This window comes from Falco cherrug, chromosome 11 (assembly GCF_023634085.1).
Source record: "Falco cherrug isolate bFalChe1 chromosome 11, bFalChe1.pri, whole genome shotgun sequence".
Taxonomy (NCBI): domain Eukaryota; kingdom Metazoa; phylum Chordata; class Aves; order Falconiformes; family Falconidae; genus Falco; species Falco cherrug.
This window is the reverse complement of record NC_073707.1, coordinates 28,263,965-28,279,021: the sequence shown is the minus strand read 5'-3', so window position 1 is coordinate 28,279,021 and position 15,057 is coordinate 28,263,965. Positions and strand designations below refer to the sequence as shown.

The window sequence follows — 15,057 nt, the reverse complement described above, 5'->3', positions numbered from 1 at the left end:
CTGGGACCTTAGCTCCACTCCTATATCCAGTGTGTTGAGATCGCTGCCAGGCTGTGCCTGGCTATGGGCTGTGATCACCATGGATTGGCCCTTACAAGGACAGGTGATAATTTTTTTTGTTGTTTATTTTGGTGCTATAGCCAGGGAGCTGTAAGAATAAACTTCTGAACTGATTGTTTTTAATTTTTGGATGCTGCCATCATCCTGGTGAACCCTGCAGGAGAAAGTTTTTAAAGGTGCTGCTTGTTCAGGTCCCAGTGAATTGTGTGGGTTAAATGAGCCCTTGGAGTGGTTTCTTCATTCAATTTATCGCTTCATTTTTGTAGTCATTGGAATACATTTTAGGAACTTTTTTTTTTTTCCAATTAAGAAATGTGTTTTTTATGATGTAATGGCAACACGCTTTGGGGTCTGGCTTCTGCATAGCTAGGGCGAGCCAGGACAGGAGCGCGGCGGCAGCAGTGCCGCAGCCCCTCGAGAGCCAGTGGCCGACAGCATAGCCAGCTGCAGCCGTTTTTAAATACTTCTGAATCCTCCTGCCTGAACCCATCTGCTCTAGGGTTGTCTTAAAAATATGAAAATATCTTGGTTTTCTCTTTCTCTGTGCTTTTTCATTCTAAGCCATATTCTCAAGAACTACTTGCCTGCTGCTGCTTCCCCCCCTCCCTTTTTGCTGTTCTTCAGCAAACGGTGTAGTTCTCAGGCGAGCTGCTGATACCAGCAGCAGTGACTTCCTAGTGACAAGTGATGACCTCTTGATTTTGAGCAAAATAACAAGAATTGACAATCTCTGCATGTTAAGATAAAGGAACAGGTAACATAGTTTATTAATATTAATTTTAACCAGGCAGCTCCTTTCCTGTTATTACAGAAATATTCTTTTAATTGCCCTGATGACAAAACAATTATTTTTCCATCTTTACATCCAAAACAAATTACATTGTGTCTGTCAGGCAGCCTTGTGTGGCTGGAGTTTATTAAATAAAACACAGCATTCATTTCATGTTTTGGTTGATCACAGTTCAAATTGTGCTCGTTTTTTACCTTGAGCAACCAGAAGCTGAAAGGCTGGATGTTCTAACAAGGAATAATAATAAGGAAAACCTGTTACTGCATACGTACATCTTTGGGTTGAGAATACAAACTGGGTTTGGCTTTTGGGTTGCTCAAGGAGTCAGCTGGTTTGTGGCATGGTGGGATCTCAGGTTAGGTTCTGCTTTCTGGTTGAAATAAAAGTTTGTGTTGGAAGGGGCAGCTGGGCCAGAGCTCGGTGGGTCTGCGCCAGCGGGGATGAAGCAGCGCAGTCCTTGGGGCAGTGTGTACATGTGCTGGCACCTCCAGGGTGGCTCTGCTTTGCCAGGGCAGTGTTTCAGCCATGGGGAAAATAAATTCTCTAGGAAAAGTGATAACCACCCAAAATTCATCTTCCTTTTATCGAAAGCACAGCATCTCTGAAGCACGGGCTGGCAAAGAGGTCATGCTCTGCTTCACCCAACCACTTCCCATCCTTTGTTTAATTGTTGTTCTTGGACTTTGTGAATGCTTCTAGGTGAACGTGAAAGACTCAGGTTACTATAATTAGGTTTGTGCCAAACTGACTTAAACTAGCCAAGAAACAGGGCAGACATCTGTCTGGTTTTGAACTGTTACAACTTGGATGTTCCTATCTCAGCGCAATGTTCTTGCGTACTTAGTGCTGTAAGAAAACGCCTTTCCTAAGTGAACCCGTCTTTGGTTTACTCCTGCCAAAAACCTGCTGCAAAGTGAAAATAATAAATACTGAAGAGCCAGCTCTGAAGTCTTGTAAGGAAAAGCATGCTGAGAATCAATGGCTGGAAGCTGAGGTGGGACCAACCTCAAATAAAAGTGGTGGATTAACTATGGGAAGAGATGAACACTGGGAAGAGCTGATTTGTGTCTCTTGATGTTTTTATACCATTCCATTTGCTTTTCTGAAGGCTGTCTCATCGCAGAAGCTACTAGAAGATGCAGGATGGTGTGGGATGGAGGTGCTGAGGCTGCAGGCTGGTCCTTGGTCCCATCCCCAGCTTTGTGCTTTGGCATGGGAAGACGTGCCTGTGTGTTAAGGGGGTTGGGGCTGATGTGGTTTGATATCAGCAGTTTTTAATAATCTTGTCTGCGGTGCCCATGAGTGGCTGATGAAGGAGTTGGGAAGGGTGGCATATGCTCGGGTCTTGCTGGAGGGATCCACATCCACCCTGGAAAAATTAGTGTGTCCCCTAAACCAAAGAGAGTTGAGCCTGACTGATCTAGACAGCCCTGTTCACTTGCAAGGCACATCAGGGTACAGAAATTACTTTGTCATCAGCATTGTAAAGAACTTCAGGGGAAGACATGCAGCCTTGTCCAGGGATGTTAAACTGCTAGAATAACGAGAAACCTTAAATATTTTAAATGGTTTAAATTTAATGCAGGAACTGGCTGGTGGATCTGTGATGTGCCCAGATTTAGGCTGCTGAGCTGTTCCAGCTGCCTGGGGCTGGGACCAGGTCCTCCTGCAATTTGTATGCCCCCTCCTAAGTCACTAAGGAGAAAAAAAAAAAAAAAAGAAACCAACAAAACAACCTCCAAAACATCTGAAACAAAATAACTCTATAATTGCCACTATATTCACATAAAGCAATCATTTGAAACTATTCCAGATGTTTAAGTGAGATCAGCATATTGTGCTCTGTAGCTTGGAAAACATCCTTTCACTCCATTTAAAACCATAAAAAAATACCTCATGCGTGGCAGCCACTTACGCGGGGCACAGCCAGCTCACTCTTGCTCTGCTCCGCTTGCCCTGGCTGGCTGGAAGCGCACGGTGGGAAGGAAAGGGAATTTTTACTTGTGGGTTTGTATTTGTTCTCCTCATTGTAAACCTGGGAAGATGAAGGGAGCTGTGGCTTGGAGGGGGTGAGCCTGACTCGGGGAGCTGCGGGTGGGTTTTGGAGCTGTGCAGCTCTCCATCGCCAGGCAGCCTGGGTTGGTGCTCCCCAGCTGATGCTGGCTGCTGCCACCACGTGCTTGTTAGCAACCGCTGTTTGTACCGCAACACTCTTCTTCATTAGGGTAAATTAACTAAAACAGCAATCAAGTCAGAAGGAGAGGCCTAGGTATCTACAGGCACGGATCTTCCTTAGCGTCTGGGTCGGCGCTGAATTCTTCCTGATGTAAAGCTCTTTCCTGCTGGTGGCCCCATGCTGGTGAGATGCAGCACAGTGCCCCCCAGCATCACGGATCCTCATCACCCCCACAGCTCCAGCTTCCCCAGGCGAGCTTCCCCTACCTAGTCTGTGCTTTGGGATGGCTTATTTGATTTGTCTGTTAATGACTCCCCTCTGTCCAGGAGTCCATAGGGGTATCCTTTAAGCAAAGACCTCTATTAAAAAATACTGGGAACAGAAACAGAACATCAATGATGATAAATGAAAAAACAGAGCTCCTGTTGGTGTATTGATGGAAAGCCAGACAGGGGTACTCATTAAGAGGAAAAGGTTGGATTTCTTCGGTTTTCACGGCTCAGAAGTAATTATTACAGAAACTTGCTGATGCCCCAGCAGCAGCTGGGCCAGTGTGGTTCTGGCCCCAGCATGCAGGACAGCAGCGCCCACCTTGCTGCAGGGGGTGTTATGGGGAAAGCCTTTCCTCCTTGCCCAGGGGAGATGTGCCCCAGAAATGCAGGATCAAAGCAGGTTCCTATCAAACGCTGAGGTGGTGCCTGCTGTGGACATCAGAAACAGTCACACAGATGCTTATAGTGCAGGAGCAACAGCCCCCCCGAGCCCCTCCTCGCTCCGTGTGGGGGCTGCATGCCAAGCTGGGCTGCAGCATCGCCCCTGGGAAAAGGGAGCCCCAAAGGCTCGGGGTGATGTGAGGGGTGGCTGCTGCCAGCAAACCTGCTGCAATCCCAGATGAAGGACAAGAGAAAGGGGAGGAAACATGCTAGCCTGACATCCCTGCTCCCCCTCCTCGTTTTCTTTTAATTACTACCTTGGTAAGGGTGAGGCGAGTGCAGGAAGAGACACAAGATACTGAATTTCATTACTGCTCCTACAGCAGGGAGAGGAATGACGTCAGCGGCGCGATGCGGCGCAGCAGGAGTCAGGCAGCAGCTCTGGTGGCCGCCAACCAGAGGGATGCCTTCTGCCGGGGCCGCTCGCCACGGCAATGTTTTCATTACAAATGCAATTTGATTTGGAGTTTTATATGTTTGTTTTTGCAGTGTTGATCCCCAGCTGGGCTGCCACTGTAAAAGCTGGCTCTACCTCCATCATCGGCCCTCCTTAAAGGGATTTAAAAGCCAGGCACAGAGCCGAGAGCGAGGACTGGTCCCTGCCAGTCCCGGCGCTGCTCACGTGGGTCCAGCTTCAGTAAGCTGGCCTTGTGCCTTTGCTGTTAAATTTGGGCTCTTTTTATTTTTAATCTTTCCATTTTTACTTCTGCTTGAGCAATTCAAGTGGAGCTGTGGTTAACTTAAATTAAAATGCTGGCTAAATTAAACTAGTAATATATTTCAGGTTTAAGACCAACTTTGTATGTTGCATCCACTAAAAAAATGGGTTCATGGATATTTTGTGTGTGTCTTCATAGCAACGTGGGAGTGGAGAGATTGAACAGCACTTTCCTATGTTACTTCCACCTGTGTTACATTAAGTGCTTTACCAATGTTAGCTCTGCTGTAGAGGTGTCTAAACATCATTACCTGCTTTTGACAAATAAGCAAAATAAAATAAGAAATATTTAATTTGACCAAAACATAAGGCAAGGGTGCCACAGATGCAGTGCCAGCACCCAGGAGTCCTCAAACTTCGTATTCTAGTCTCTAGTGCAAGAGTCAAAAGACCATAGATGTGTAATCCAGTAAAATAATTAGCAGGTACATAGAGATTGCCCTTTTTTCCCCTCCCCAGCCTTCAGAGGGGTGATATGGTGTGCTGGTTTAACCACTGCTCTCTCTGGGGAGAGACTGGACTGCCCGAATAATCAGGGTGAAAAGGCAGAGGGAAGGATGGGTGAGATGTCAATGCTCCTTTTTGCCTTGCAGCTGGTGGGTCCCATTTCCAAAACTAAATAGCTAATTCAGTATTTGAGCATTGATCTTTGGGCAGTGTGTCCAGGCAGGTGAGCAGTGAGGATGTTTAGGTGGCTGAGTGTCCATCTTCTTGCCTGGATGCAGAATAGGTGGGACCTGAAGTAACACATTCGGAGGTGAAATCGGAGCTGGTCATGGTGAAGGCCAGCAGATCCCTTGATATTGGGTTCTAAACTTTGCCAGGGTCAATTACATGTCAACCTCAGAAGCAGTTAGTCCAGGCTGACAGGGTCCCTTGGGATCCTCTGGAGCATCAGGCTAGTGACAAATAGCTCTTAGGCTGGAGGGATCAGTGTTTTCTTCCTTCCTAGAGGCAGGATGTGTTTGGAGGTAGCGCCTATAGCTCTTATAGCCTGCAGGTGATGGAAACCAAAATGCACCATTTGCCCTTTTGAGATTATTTAAGTTGAAAAAGACTTTTGAGATCATCAAGTCCAACTGTTAACCCAGGACTGCCAAGCCCACGGCTAAACTGTATTCCTAAGTACCACATCAATGTGTTTTTTAAACACCTCCAGGGATGGTGATTCCACGCCTCCCTGGGCAGCCTGTTCCAATGCTTGACCAGCCTTTCAATGAACAAGTTTTTCCTAATATCCAATCTAAACCTCCCCTGGCACAACTTGAGGCCGTTTCCTGTTGTCCTGTTGCATCCCTGCAGCCGCATCCCCTCCCCTTAGACAGTAAATCCCCTCCCAAGACACCAGGTTTTCTGCTGCCCTCCTCCCTTGCACCTGTAGAAGACAGTCCAATGCCTGGCACTTTGGCTTTCCGCTGTTTTCTGCCCTTTTTGTATGGGTACCAGTGATTCCTTGTGGTGCAGAGTGGCACAGGACTGAGTGCAAGGCACTTACAACAAACAGTCTGTGAGTGCCGAGCTGTAAGTAATGCAATATGCATGAAGTGCTCCATTTGTGTTTGGAAAAAAAGCTATTTAATCAGCAGAAGGGGGGGGGGGGGCGGGGGGAAGAATTGCAGAGAAAGAGGTATAATCAATTTGCACATTTTCAAAAAGGTCTGGTTTGTCATTGTTGTCTTGAGATGGCAAAGTAAAAGCCTTTAAAAATGTAACAATACTGCTAATGCAGGGAAATGACTAATCAATAGATGGGTGAGTTGAGCAGGGAGATGGGGAACCAGGAACTTCTTGTAACTGCTCTGACAGCCTCCCTCTGACAGAGTGATGAAACCACACGAAATTAGTAAATTTGTTCTTCCATCAGTAAAATGGAGAAAGTAGCTGTCTTACAGAAGTGCCTGAGTGGTTAATTCAGTTGGGTTCTCGAAGGGAGTGGAAGAGAAATCACACTAAAAACTATTATCACTCCCCGAGCTGTGCCTTGTTGAAACCCATATTGCTTTTGTACCTGTCCATGGTCATCTGCAGAAGGACCCTTGTGGCACTATGTACCTTCAAACCCTCGTTTTGCATTTGAAGTGCAGATGTTGATACCAATGCCAATGGCTATGGGACACAGTGTCCCACACCCTCCTGCAGGCGTGAGCCACAGCAGTGTCAAACACCTGAAACTCCTAAAGGAAGTTTCAGCTCCCAGGTCTGGCTGCTCAGGCTGTTTCAAGGACTGTTGACCTCTGAAATTCAGACATTTGAAACACTGCAAGCCTGGTGCCTGGGAATTGAGATTTGTTGCATATGCTGGCACATACTCCTGCAACCTTCCCTCTGGTTTTGGTGGTAGCAGCTCCAGAGCCTGAGCTGTCACAAGAGGAAAAAGCATTTTCCTGATAGTATGGTGTCTTCTCCAGGTCGTAGGGAGCTGCCTGTCTGCAGTGCTAGGTATATGTTGTTCTGGCAGTATGATTGCTGCTGGCATCAGCAGGGTGGTTGCAGCCTTGTGCCTGCAACTCTGGGCTTTTTCCTATTTTGGGGTAGCGGATTATACTTCCAGTAATTACTGCTTTGATGAGATACACATTTTCTGTAATGAATCTCACTGTCAGAGTGGACAAAGGCTGCCTTTGTATCACTGAAATGTTTAGACCCGGGATACCAGACGGTCTCTTCTAGAATACTCATTTAAAAACTGTCTTTGCTTTAACAACATGCAGGAGGAAATCTCTGTAATTACTGGGTTGTGCTTCCTTTTTCTTTCCTCTGTGGATCTATACTTTTACATCGCAGAATGAAAGTCATTATGGTTTGCTCCAGGCCAGCCATGAAAGCTGTTTTCATTTGACATAATTCACAGAATAGTTTATTTATTAATGTGTGAGGCTCTCTATACAGAATGGATTTTTACTGTTGTGAGAGTCTGGCTGATGCATCATTATGACAACTTATTCCATTTCTGGGTAGCATTTTGAATTTCAGTGGCAAAAACACAAATCTTTCAGTAAAATGCCAATTTAACACTTTTGGCTTTGTTGTCCAAACTGGGGGGGGGGGGGAGCGAAATTACCTGTGTATCAAAAGAGGATCTCAAAATTCACTGTTTTTAAGCCTCTACTTTCCATTTTGAAGATTACTGATTTTATAGAATTCCTTCATTCCCCACTAAGAAACTGTTTCCCCCTCTCAATGCTGACTCGCACTCACCAGCGGCCTTTCCGGCTTTCTGTAATAATTTAGTAGGAGCCTGAATTGGTCTTTTACACTGTAAACACATCAGGCTTACAAACACGGTTCAGCCTTTGCCGGGTTTCGAATGCATTTCTCTTTTGTGTGTGCACATGGTCTCATTAATTAGTTATCGTGTTCCATCAGCGGTTATACAAATGTAATTGATTATGCCTGGCTGCCCCACTTCCACGATTTGGCTATCAGCTAATGAATGCAGGAGAGGTTCTCAAAGAACTACTTTCCTTAGAAGAAGCTGGAAAGACACATACTTCAATCCCCAGCCTACAAAAGGCTCCAGAAGAAGCAATAGTAGTATATGCAAATCAATGGGGATTTTTTTTGCATATCAAAAAGGGAGCCCAGAGCTGCGGGGTAATTTGGCTGGTTGTAGCCTGTGTCACTGAATTCCTCAACAGAAGTGAGGTAGATTCAACACACTTCAAGGAAGCAAATAGCAGCTCCTGCTGCTTTTATTACATGTTTGGCTGCTTATTCTTATTATTCACTAGGACAAATAATCCTTGCTTCACATGAGCAATCTTCTTGCATTTCAACACAACTGATTATATGAGTAATGTGAGCTCAAGTTGATCAAAGAAGATGATTTAGAATAGCTTCTGTGTTTAGTCATTTATCATCATCAGTCAGGCAAATGCAGCGTAAGACCTAAGTGGTGTGTAGTGTGAGCAATGCCTGGTGTTGTGGCATGAGGGCTTTTTGACGTTTCTCGGTGAGTTACGAATGCATATCTAAATTGGCATCTAGGATGGTATTGGTGAGGCAGAATTAAATGAAGCATTATATGTTTTTAAAAATGCTAATAGCATAAAACCTAGGGTATTATAATATTCCTGAGTGATGCACATACAGTGCCCGGAGATGTCTTTGTGTAGCAAAGGAATCAGCATGAACCAACACGATTACCTTTAGCTTAAAATTTGCTTGCCATTGAAGCCCTGGTAGCTACTTGCATGCTTGCTCTTAGCCTCCCTTACTGGTGAGACCCCAAACCCCAACCTCTTTTCACTGAGGCAACACTTTTTGTCTCCCAGCTACAGCAGGCAGAGTCTCCCCATGGTGTGCTGCCTTGCCTGGCAAGCATAACTTCACTGGTGTGCCTGCATGCAATTAAGAGCAGAGTTGCTGAAATATAATCGCTGTAGTTCTTTGTGCCAGAGCTCTCAGCCAAAGGAACCTGACATATTGCTTCTTTCTGTCTTAATTTACTTTGCGCAGAGCTGGTGACCCGAGTTATTAATTGCACATCTCCTGGTCCCTGTTGCTTCCGTAGCCAGTTAATGAGTGGAACACACCTGCTGTTGCCCAGGTGCCTTAGAGGAGGCACTGGCGTACCCAGATGCTTCCCCAATGCCTTGCTGTGGGGCTGGAGTGGCACGAGACCTGTCACCAGCGCTCTCTGCCTGTTCCCAGCTAAGGATGAAGGATGACCAGGAGAAGCATTCATTTCTTTCGCTATCAGGCTAGAGTGTCCAGATCCTACCTGCAGGCCACCCTGGCATTGCTGAGCATCACAGAGCAGTTGCTCATTTAGTACCACTCAACAGGCCCTAATGAGACCTGGTTCAATAATGCACAAGCACGCGTTTAAAGCTAAGTTTTAATTGTGCTGCTGTGGGCGGAATGTGCCCAGATGTGCAAGTGGTGTCTCAGCACAAAGGGGTGTCTCCATCCTCAGGTTCAAAAAACTTTGTTGAGTAAAACCCAGCCTGCCGGAGGAGTGGACCAAAGCACCAACTTAGCTCACAGTCACCAACAGGCAAGAGTCAATGGCTGCTGAGAGGGGCTGCCCTCCAACCCACACATTTGGTTTTATAGACATTTAGCTAAAGTTTCGACATAGATACCCCCATGGACACTTGTGGGGTAACCCATTTCCCTATAGGCAGTAAAACACCTGATCCTTTAACTCTGTCCTCTCAGAATTAGGACATGGTGCTTGAAAGACCTGTGCTACAGAAGCTCTTCTTCTCTTCACCTGCCGGGTGGATTTAATTTATGGTGTCATGTCTTTCAGTAAATTATTGATACAGTCACCACGCAGAGGAACAGAAACAATAGAGTCACGTGCTGTGTGCCTCCACCTCACTGGTTTTGTTTCATAAGCGCCTGGGCTTCACTCTGACAGTTTTATTGTGGGAAAAAATAGTTTTCTCCTAGCGATGTTCCAGCCTGATGACAGAAAGGGATGGGCTGTGGTGGCCGAGTCAACGCTAGCTGGAGCCCAGCCCTGCGCCGATGACCGCATAGTCTGGAGGCAGGGCTGCTATTCCATGAGCCAAGGAAACATGTACAAAAGAAAAATTGCTCAGTACTAGAAGGCAGTTTCCAGTTGACAACAGCAGCTTAGCTACATCTCATCGCTTGTAAGTGAAAAATGTTTTAGGAATCTCTGTAGCTCATGAATCTGAGTTAGAATCTTTCCATTTACACTGTGGGTGGTTCAACGAGTTAAGCAGACTCACCCTGAACCGAGGTGAGACTCTGGCCAGGTTTTCATATTCATAGGAAGTAGCTTTAAAACGTCTACTATATTTCTCGACTCTGATCCTTCTGCATCCCTAGCTCTACTGTCTCTCACAAGAGTGACAAGTTCAGGCTGAACCATGGCTTTGTAGAGAGCACCAATCTGTGACTGATTTTTTTATTTTTTTTTTAACTGATGTGAAAAAAGACAAATGCTACCCATCTGCTAATGCCTTTTTGTGTGGCAAAGGGATCCCACTACCTCACATGGATGAAGAAGTATCTGATTCTTTTTAACACTCTTACATTCCTATTATTAAAATGTCTTAATAATCCAAACAACAACATGTTGCTCAGACTTATACATTATGATGCTCTTAATAGCTCAGGTGCTCTGAAAGCAATGTTTTGATTATTTGAGGGTTGAGAAGTCTGACAGACTAAGTAGATTCTGTTACAGACTATTCTGTTATCCTCTTTTTTTTCTTCTTTTTCTTTTCCTTCCCACGAAGAGCCTAGGATTGTATTTACATTTTGTAAGTTCTTGCTGTCCTATTTGCTTGAATGTTGCAGGGCTTCACAGGAAAACTATTAATTTGACCATTGTGAGGTTATCCTGTTCTCACTGAATTTTCTAGAAAAATTCCTGTTGCTTTCAGGGGAAGATGGATGAAATCTTATTATATTTGTATGATTTCAGAACTGAGAAAACAGTCTGTCTTGCATTCAAGAAGGAAGTAGTGTCAAGTCAGCCTATAAATATATCCTTTAAAATATTTTGAGCTGGAATCCTATCTGATATGATCCCATGTGAGCCTCTGAAGTTCCACAAAGAATGAATTTTCATCATATGATCCTAAAAATTAGAGAAAAGTAAGATCCATCTTGACTTGGGAGTTGTCACTGACTCCCTAAGGAGAATGATTTGTGTTTTAAATTGCTTCAATTTATGCAATATGCACAAAGAAAGATACTCTTTGTAGGGAGAGTTAATTACTGAAACAAGTTGGAAAACTGGGGGATTCAAAATATAGGTTGGTCATTCATTTGTTCTGCTTTCGGTATGTGGCCAGATATCCCACCTGCTGGGAATGTTGTACTTGTCTAGAGGGGAGGCTGGGGTACCTGGGAGCAAAGTTGTACATCCCTGTGCCTAACTTAGGGAATTAAGGATCAAAGATACCTTTAAGTCCACCAAGTTCATTTTGTCTGAATTGCAGGCCATTAGATTCCAGGCAATTACTCCTGCAGGGAGCCCCATGACTTGCTTTGGCTAAGCTGCATCTTTTGGGAGGACATCAAGTCTTGACATAAACAGATGGAGAATCCAGCAGGTTTTCTGATAGCTCCTTCATCAGGTCATCAGCCCTCCACTGTTCAAAAATGTGATCCCTCACTTAAATCAGAATGTTTTGGCTTTAGCATCTCGGCACTGGTTCATGTTGTGCCTTTCTTTGGCAGATGGAGGAATAAGTTAGTGCCTAGTAATTTCTTTCGGTAGAGGCTCTTAGATTCAAGAATTGAGTCACCTCCCACCCTTAATTTTAATGAAGTGAGTTGCTCAGGTGCTGTAGTTCCTCCACTGAAAGGGCCCTTCTCTGGTCCTTGACAGGCTTTTGCTTTTTTTTAATTTAAATTTTATTGTCATTTTTGTTGATGTCTACTGTATTCCTAGCAGTCTCAGTTTCCAAGGCCTGAGACAGAATTTCCTTCCCACATTTCCCCTTACTAAGCAGCAATTGAACAAGGCTTTTTTTCCCCCTCTGTCTTGTCCTATCTCAGATATTGCCTCCTTTCTGTCTTCTCAGATATGTGCTGTACATTTGACTTTACTTTGAGAGGACCCAAGATTCTTTGTCATCATCCTACTACTACACACATGCTACTCATCAGTCTCTGTTTTGTTGGCAAAGTTCAGCACCTTTGACAGATGAAAAAGGGGAATAGTGCTTGAGTCTTGGATCTCTGCAAGAACCCCTCATTTCTCTGTTCTCAAGCAACAAAGGCTCCCCACGTAGCAGTACGTTTTCAAAACAGATAATTATTTTAATCTAGGTGACTTCGCCCTAGTGTTGGTTTTGGCTGGTTTTTTTGTTTGTTTGCAGTATGTTGTTCAACTACGGTAAGTCATACGCCTTAGCAATGTGTACCAATAAAATGAACACATGTAAATATCTTCAGCAATCAGACTTTCAGTCTCATGACAGTTTTTGGGCAATTAAACAAATGCCTTGGCGTGCTAAAATGTACTTGCCTACTACTTAGGGACACTGGGAGGATTAATTAGTTAATATGCTAGATTAAATCAGACATGGCCCTTTTGAGCCAAAAGTCTTCTCTGGGGTTGACCGGAGTAATACTGCTTCCTCCTCCTCCCCAGAGTCTGTGTTGATTTAGGAAGCCCTATATTTTAGAGCGCTCTCAGTACAGCCTGTGACAGAAAGGCACTAAGTCAATCTGTATAAACCAGCATTTAATAGGCCACAAAACCTAGGCTGGAAAGCAATTCCGAGAAAAGAGATTAGGTTTTTCAATACAGTGATGCTGAAGCACACCTACCCGGGGCTGAGGCGGGCAGACGGTTGGTATTAGGCAGCTCAAAAATACCCGTGTGGAATCGATAAACAGCACTGAGTCGGGGGTGACGTAAAAAGGAAGCTAACTCCATTGCCAGCCTGCAAGTCAGAGGGAGTTTTGCAGGCGCCGGCGGGAGGACGGAGCCGTAAATCGGGTCCGTGTGCGTGGGCCAGACGCGGCCCGGGGGGCGGGGGGCTCGGCGGGGGCCAGGGCCGCCCCGTCGGGGCTTCAGCACCGCGGACAGCGCCCGCCCGGCTCTGCCCGGCTCCGGCCTGCCCCTGGGCTTCTGCCCCTCGGCTGCTGCCCCTGCCCCTCGGCTGCTGCCCCTGCCCGCAGCCCCCCGCCTGCCCCTCACGTGCGCCGGCGGTGACCTGTAGCGAGAGCTGTCGCCCGCTCAGGCCACCCGGCATTTCTCCTCGCACTCTGTTTCCCCCCGTTTCCTATCAATCCCCTGCTGTCACCCCCGACGCTCCCCCTTCCCCCCCCCCCCCCCCCACCTCCTCCGGTGAGTGCCCCGACACTTTGTAAACACGGAGCCGCAGCCCGGCCGGGACAAGGGGGTGCCCAAGCGGGCCGGGGTCCCTCCCCCGCGGCCCGGAGCGGCCGGGGTGCTTCCCCTCGCTGCGGCGGCCCCGAGCGGGGCAGCAGCCGGCCCCGTGTGCGGGCAGAGAGGGGGCCGCGCCGCCCTCCCCCGCGGGGCGCCGGGCCAGCCCTCCCCCGGGCTCGCAGCCGGGCCCCCGCACCCCGAGCGGCTCCCCCCGGGCAGGAGGGTGGCAGCGTGGGGAGCGCCTTCCCCCCCGCGCCCTGCCTCCCTCCCTTTCCCTTCCCCGCCGGGGCGCGGGCACTCACCGCCGGGCGCGGAGGGCAGCGGGCGGGCGATGCTGCGGAGCCGCCGCGGGCGCGCACCCCGGCGGGGGCGGCTGCGCTGCTGCAGCCGGCGCGGGGGGGCTGCGCTGGGCACCGCCGACCCCGGCTCCCGGCCGCGCACGCAGGGCGGAGGGAGGGATGGAGCGAGGGAGGAGGGAGGGAGGGAGGGAGGAGGGCGCTGCAGCTCCTCAATTATTCAGCGCTTCCCCCTCTCCGCGTTCTCCCCGCCTGCCGCATGTGACCGCCCGGCGATACCCACCGGGCGAGCCGGGCCGGGCCCGGGGGACCTCCCCGCGCGGGGCTGCGCCACCACCGCCCCCTCCCCACGCACCGAGTGCGCGCTGCCTGCCCGAGTGTTCTCACGGCTGCCGGGGGCCTCCTGCGAATTGGCTGGCTGCTGAAAAATAACTCCCCTGGCTGTCTGCTCCGGAGCAGGGGTTTCCTCACCCCCGGGACAGAGGGTGGGACACCCCCCCTCCCCCTTGTCTTCTCCCTGAGCCGCACTGTGAGGTTTGGGTGCTGATGCTGTCACCCCGGAACGGGCAGAATTAGGACTGCTAGGATGCATCCTGTATTGCAGCATGCCGTCTTGTCCAGCCCTCTGCATGGCCGGGCTGGGAAGAGTTAGGTATCAGGTGCAGGATATATTTTATCTTTTATATCCATAGCTGCTTCTGAAGATAACTGGAATTCATGTGCAAGATTATTCCTTACTGCATTTTTATTTCCTGATTCTTGCTATGGGGCTCCCTCTAGAAACACTCCCTCTCTGTATCTATATCTGGACCATTTTGATTCCGAACCCAAAATGATTTTGTCTCCAGTGATGTCTGGCGAGGGTCAGATTCCAGTCTCCATTACAGCTTTGTGCTGTCACTTCTGACAGGACCCATCCCCAGACGTGGGGTGTGGGGTGTGCCTTGAGTGGACAGAAGCTATTCATTCTCTAAATGCTGAAATAAGTGTTTGTTGACTTTTGGTAAAAATGAAACGCGTGGTCCTTCGGTTTCAGTGCAGTTTGGGAAGCCAATGTTTGCCTAATGTGAGTGACCCCGACAGGAACTGCATCAGTGGCAATGACCTTCTGGGGACACGCAGACAGCAACACTGCACAGATAAACCTGGCCAGGATGTCCATGCTCCTGTCTCTGGGCAGGATAATGTCATCTCTGATTTCCTCTCCAGCCTTGATTTCTGTGGTATTTTTTGTGGCTTTCCAGATGAGCACCATCATTTTCCCAGTTTCTTACCAGATTCTTTCCTCTCTCCAGCTTAGCTTTACTTCCCTCTCTTCCCTCCTTCACAGCAGGTTTTTTGCAGCCCTTCTCTTCCTGAAAAAGAATAGAAAACACCTCTTCCAGGTTACTGCTGGTCAGCAGAAGGTGTCATCACAGGATGACACGATGCTCCATTCCCTTCCTGCCACTCTTGCCAGCACACATCACACCGT

At 47.7% G+C, this 15,057-nt stretch overlaps 1 protein-coding gene across 1 annotated transcript in view; it reads right to left on the bottom strand.

Moving 5' to 3' along the window:
• The window catches only part of SLC7A14 (solute carrier family 7 member 14), a 34,253-nt gene extending 20,525 nt beyond the window's left edge, over positions 1-13,728 (bottom strand). The window contains exon 1 of the mRNA XM_055724097.1: positions 13,590-13,728. The gene's annotated coding sequence lies outside the window, so the exon portion shown is untranslated. The remainder of the gene's footprint in view (positions 1-13,589) is intronic.
• Positions 13,729-15,057: the final 1,329 nt, after the last annotated feature.